Here is a 7,239-nt window from a genome sequence, read left to right on the forward strand (position 1 = left end):
CAAGAACGTGCATAAACAAAATATGTAAATTATTAATTTATGTGTTATTTGGGCTATTGTGGATAGTTGTTTCATTGACAATTCTACCACATTTTTTTTAAATGTAACAAATTTGACGTACCCTGTGACAGCAAGTGTCGCCATGGGTGAGAGTGCCAAAATGCATGTAGGATTCAATTCAATTCTTTATTAACCAAACGTTTTACAACATATAGGTACATGTATAATCAATATATACTAAATATAGATTACCCAAAATATACGACCATGACTAAACAGACAGAAGTATTAAATAAACAAAAAATAAATACATATGAATATAATTCCAAATAGCAAATATTTGTAACAAATGAATTACAAATCATCTTACTGAAAACAGTCATTTCTGAGCGTCAGTGCTCTAAATATGTATTTTCATAAGTTGCACAAGTCTTTTACATTAGTAGTGCTCAATAATTGTAAAAGTTAATTAATTCATATTAGATATATAGATTCAATCACATAAATACTAAATTGCCATCGATAAAATGTTCACTTATTCACTTTATTCATCTAATTGTGATTATATTAATTTCTAAAAATCAATAAAAGATTTTAATAAATGTTTGCCTAGTCTGAACTATTACTCGACCAATCTGAAACAGTATTAACCCTTTTTCGATCTGTAATCGACCTTGTTTTCCAGTCTAAATCAAACTAAGTCTGAACAATACTCGGCCAGTCTGAACCATACTGGACCATATAACTTCTAATTTTTAACTGTTAAAATAAATTTCTTCTTAACTGACATATATAACAACAGCCAACAAAATCAATGAATTGTTTAACCTGATATTAGACATATATTTATTATTATAATTTGGGATATATTTTTTTTTATATATTATATATAATTTATATCAAAAAAGGATAAAATTAAAAAAAATAATAAAATTGTTCTTCTGATTACTGGTGAGGTATAACCTCTGATTCGGGCAAACTCATTAATAAGATCACACCTGGTCAGATGTATTAAATTATAATAACATTTATATAAAATTGCAACATTATATTTAACTTAAATAACAATGCCTTTCGAATATACCAGATAGGTAATACACGAGTTAAGAAAAATAATTTTTTAATGTTTCTTTGGAACACATTACCTTTTTTAAAAAGGTTGTCAGGGATTGCTATGGAAATTCTATAATGTCAAATGATATATACAAATAATAGGTCTAGGTTGGTTAAGACTTGGTCGAGTATGGTTCAGACAAAGTCTAGCATGGTTCAGACGTTTCGTATAAAATGGTTAAGTACTGGTCGAGTATAAATCAGTACAGTCGAGTACAAATATAGGCCATTTCAGACTTTAACTGGTGTGTAGGTGTTATATGCATTCCTACGACATTCAGAAAGAAAATACATACCGTATAGTACGCTACAAAAGAACCAAAACACAATAAAAACGAGAAAACAAGGAGCGTAAGTTAGACATGATTAAATAGAACAATTTATAAAAAAAATACATAGAAACTAGCGACAATCACTAATCTATAGGCTCCTGTCTTTGAACAGAGGCATATAATGTGGCAAGATTAAGCATGATTGTGAGCGCTTAACACTTACCTTATATGGTAAATAGTGTAACAGCATACCATAAACACACACTATTAAACATGTAGTAACAGCATAAATGGTACTAATTGATCTGCATCAATTGAGCCCGTCTTGTCTATTCAGTGATGCTCGTGACCAACGTATTGAAAAGCCAAAGATTATTGAAAAGATTGAGAGCTTCAAACCAAAACCAGATATACAATGGTAGCCAAAGCCCGAAAGTTTGTCTATTTGCATGGAAATGAAGGCACTCGACGCAAACAATGCATTTGCGTGAAGTATTTGTTTAAATATTTCGTACTACTAAGCATGTGTTGTAACTATATAATATATTTCCTTTCCTTCAATCTCATTTGGGAATTATTTTACATGACATAAAGGTTGGATACAGTATACATGTTACAGTGTTACATATGTTTAACAAAAATACTGCAAATATTTTCATAGATTTTGTAATATATTTCTGAATATAGGCAGACCATTGATTTTTTAAATATATCATTGGATAGACTCTACTGGTTGAACTCGGAAGCCGTAAGGGGACACACAAACAATTGGAAAATATTTTTTTTAATTCGAGATCACGATAAAACATTACCGTTTTACCGAGATCTCGATAAAAAATATATCGTTATCTCGATAAAACGAAATTGTTATATCGGATTATTATATCGTTATCTCGATTTATTATATCGAAATCTCGGATTATATTATCGTTATATCGATTTATTTAAACGAGATCTCGGATTATTAAATCGTTATCTCGGTTAAATATATCGAGATATCGATAAAAATATATCGTTATCTCGATAAAACGAAACTGTATTTCTGAATTTTTCATTTTGATGTTATCTAACAAATATTCAAATTAATATCAGAAACAAAAATTCAAAGCACCCTTTAAAATTTTTAACTTGATTCATTTATTTTATTGTTTCGGAGAATAAACTTGTGGATTTCCCTAACTATTTTTAACAGAAATTCCTTGGTTGAATGTATGGACGACCTGAAATGTTAACCGATATAACGATTTAATAATCCGAGATATCGTTTTAATACATCGAGATAACGATATAATAATCCGAGATCTCGATATAACAGTTTCGTTTTATCGAGATAACGATATAATAAATCGAGATAACGATATAATAATCCGAGATCTCGATATAATAAATCGAGATAACGATATAATTATCCGAGATCTCGATATAACAATTTCGTTTTTGCGAGGTAACGAAATATTTTTTATCGAGATCTCGGTAAAACGGTTATGTTTTATCGTGATCTCGAATTAAAAAACATATTTTCTATTTTTTTTTTTGTGTCCCTTTACGGCTTCCGTATAAAATTCATATTCATATATAAAGACTACATTTTATTTTTATAATAATAAATTTGTAAAAGATCTTTAGTTCTGCTTCCAGCTGGCAAATCCATTTTTCTCATCTCAAATATGATCGATGTTACTAACAGTTCCTTGATTGGTTAGCTTAATTGACAGGTAACCAATCAGGCAAATGTTTTGGTGCTTTACTTGTTGCGGTCATATTGTATGTACATTGATATGAATAACTGCTATCACATAGGAATAACTATCGTTCTCTGTTTCCTCAATTCTTTAAATAAAAAAAAAGATTAAAAGTGGGTTGGTTTTTTTTGGCAGAAGGTAGATGTGTAGTTCTGCAAGGGGGATATGTACAAAATAGATGAGCCGGTTGAAACTGAGAAAAATATCTGAACATCTCTAGCAAAATTATTAGTACTGTAAAATTGAGAACTGTAACAAAATCCCTGTGACATATTTTTAATCTTTTCATCGATTCCATTACTAGCCAATGTACTATTTTGTTTTTAGTTTTTAAAAAATCAATAAGTATAGAGGGATATGACACTGACTGCATGTCTTATGAATGCAGCTCTCAGGATGCAGTGCCAACATTTCACGAGATAAGATGTTCACAATATTGCTTATCTGTATGTCGTGAGTATATTTATAACGAAGAAGAAAATGAATAGACAAAACTCATTTGAGAGACCAAAATAATTGTAATACACACCAGAGGCTTGTTTCTCTTACATTGGACTCATTAGTTCCTCTAGACTCAAATCGATAAGAAGCAAAAGTAAATACAAAGTTAAAAAGCATTGAAACCAAAGAAACCACAAAAACGTTCTAACATGCTGTATTTGTAATTCTGATCGGATATTGCTTTGTGTCTTATTGTTTGTAGTTTTATATCTATTTTTATTTTCAATCCGTTTGTAAAAGTAAAGACTATTAATCACCGAGTTCATTTATACGATTTTTTTAAAGCAAATATATGCACATGATTTATAAAGTTTGACTGAAAAGAAAAACCAACATAGTTAGATAATACAATTCATTGTACAATTGAATATCAATATTCTTGGAATTGTAATAAAACACATTACATTACACCATTACAAATCTAATCCGATTCATATCTAATTTTTTGAATGTCTTTGATGTCACTTGTTGTGGCGTTGTAACATTCATGTGACGCACAGTTAGTTATTCTAGTATGCTAATGATGTTTACTGTCGTAAATCAATTTACATTATTCGTTGTTATAACATGGTAAACATGTGAAAATGTACTATCATATTATTTGTTTATGTATATCTCTGGGTGTTCTTGTATTTATTTGTACTGTATTCCTGTCATGTAATGTTGTCATTTTAGTGGGATTGTTAATCTTGTGATTAAGCGCGAGATTTGGTTAACCACAAGTACAGGTTAAACCCACCATTGTGTCTGAAAATATACTGTCCAAAGTCAGCATGGTTGGGAATATTGTAGTTGTTATCTAATAATTCGTTTCTATATATGTTGCGTTGGCGTCTGATTTTGTTGCACTTCAGTGCTTCTGTTGTTTTGTTGTTTTCCTCTTATATTTGATGTGTTTCACTCAGTTTTAGTTCGTAACCCGGATTTGTTTATCTCTCAATCTATTTATGACCTTTGAACAGTGGTATACTTCTGTTGCCTTTTTTTGGCCAGATACGACAAAGAACATCAATGACCGGTGTTGGTATATCAAATAATTACAAATTTCAACAACGGTAATGTTTTTGATATTATACGCATTAAGGAAACCTAATGGCACCAAATAAATTAGGTAATTTTCAGCTGTATCCGTTTTTATGTTAGCTTCTTTTATTTATATTTACAGCGTACTGTCATTGTCCTTCATGCCAATATTTTTCTCTCTTCCCTTAATGTTAAACCATAGGGTTGTCAATTTTTGTCGACTTACGACTTCGACTGTCCCTCTGGTATATTTCGCCTCTCTTTCATTGCCTTTTATTCATTTTTAAACGCTATTTTTTAAATGTCTTTGGAATGTACATCAGAACATTTTCAGGTACTATATACTGTACGGATAACCGAATAACGCAAATGACTATTTTAGTTATAATTCTGCATGTGTAGTATCTATATACATAACAGATATGCAGATAATTACCAAGTACAAAGCTACAAGGATATAACATGTACAATGGGACAGACGTTTCATATATATTAAATTGTGTTACTACTGTAAAATGGTAAATGACGATTGGAAAACTAAAAATCATCAAAAAGTTATAGGTTCTAGTTTATAGTCATTCGTCGGTGTAAATATCAAGGAACAGATTAATAAATGAGACAGACCTGCACATTTCTGAAGTTCGTATCAAGTTTACATGAAAACATGAGATATAAGCACTGACTTGAAATACAAGTCATTGAGAGACTGCATATGTACATGACCGATCTATATGAAAGTGAAATTGAAGATGTTTGCATTTTCTTCTTTTTGTCTCTGGTAAAGTTTCTATATATTTTGTGTCATATGAGCACACAATTAGGTCGGGAAGTAACTGTTTACAGCTCTGCTTATATGAATAACAATTAAACAATCTTATCATACATGTATCAATCATCAAGTCGTGTTATCTTAATCGGTGTAATTCTATTAAATCAGTGAGTTATTTTTCCAAAGTAAGATTTTTGCGTGACTCTAAATAATAAATTTCCATCATTGCACACTTTTTTTTGTCAAAAAAGCTCTATATAATGAGTCAATGTACTCCATTTTTCCAATTCACCATAGGAGATAGCATTGAACATGATAGAAACATCTAAACTGGTAAAGATTGTTTTCAAAGATTTAGCAGTCGATTCTAATAATTTTGAAGAACCCATATATTATTAAATTGCGGGTTTGATATAAATCATAAAAAATAATATTCAGGCCATTCTTAATTATTTAAAGAATGGTTGTATGCACATTGAAATGAATTAGGTCAAACATATTCTTGAATCAAATGGGTAGTACATGTAGGTATACATATAATGTACTAGCATTTAATACAACGGCAAACGTTTTTGAGGATCAATGTATGTTTCCTGGTATCAATTAGAAATAAAAATGTTTATAATAATTGAGTGATTTACAATGTGCATTCATGGTAAATACAACTCTTACATTGCACTCTCAGATTTAACGCTAAAACAATCGCCTGAAGGTGTAATACCACTAAATCATAGTACATGTGTACGTCACATCCGATTGTAAACGAAAAAGGGTCGAACAAAAATATTCCCTTGCATTTGACAGTTGTGGGAAATTTATCCTACATTTCAATGCAGTCATCTGAAATGTAATCTACATTGAATTAGTCATGCTAGTCATTGTTACTTTAAACAATGTGTAAAAATAAATTACTAGCATGGTGCTGTTAAGTGTATATAATATTTTCGGATTTTTTGCTGACAATAATCTAGGATATTTCCTATATTTTCATGAAGACGTTCTAGTTATGTGAACTCTTCAGTCTGCGAGTAAAAGTTGAAATGAAGTTGTTTAACAAAAAACACAATAGATAGATTGTCGGGACACTAAAGGTCATCATCACGTATATCGTAGATACATATCAGACTTATGAAACAATTATGAGTTGCTTTTAATTCTATTTTTTATATTTCATATATTACATATATTTGTTAACGAACACCATTGTGAAAACGGAGTGAATATACAATGATCATGCTTTTTAAAATTATGAACTTGACAGCATTGAAAAGATCTCACTACAACAGATACATATTGCTATATGTCACTCTTTCTGTAATATTTAGGAAATGGACGAATAGCTGATTCTTCTAAAAATCTGCAGTTCGCCAACTATTGCAGTTCGTGTGCAACAAATCATTTCACATATCCACTTCTTCATTCTGATAATCCAGTTAAACTTTGTAACACAACATATCCAATTGAACTAGGTATAGACATTTGGGTTGGTGTTTTCAGACAGAGACTACACATCGAAACTTTAGATAAAACAGGTAATTCGCAATATGAAACTGAGAATTGACGAATTGAAAGTTGTATGATTATTAATTATTTCATTTAGTAGAAGTACAATTTAAAGCATGCATTCGGAGTACATTTTGCATGGTAAAAAGCCGACTGACAGTTGAGAAATATTATATTATCTAATGATTTAAAAAAAAAAATCTTGTTTGATTATTTTTGATATTACTGTAAATATGATGATATATAATCATATCGTTTCTTTTCAATTTCTGTTTATTTGACCGCTGCTAAAAATCATTCAAACTAAAGCCAGCTT

This window comes from Mytilus edulis, chromosome 12, assembly GCF_963676685.1.
Source record: "Mytilus edulis chromosome 12, xbMytEdul2.2, whole genome shotgun sequence".
Taxonomy (NCBI): Eukaryota; Metazoa; Mollusca; class Bivalvia; order Mytilida; family Mytilidae; genus Mytilus; species Mytilus edulis.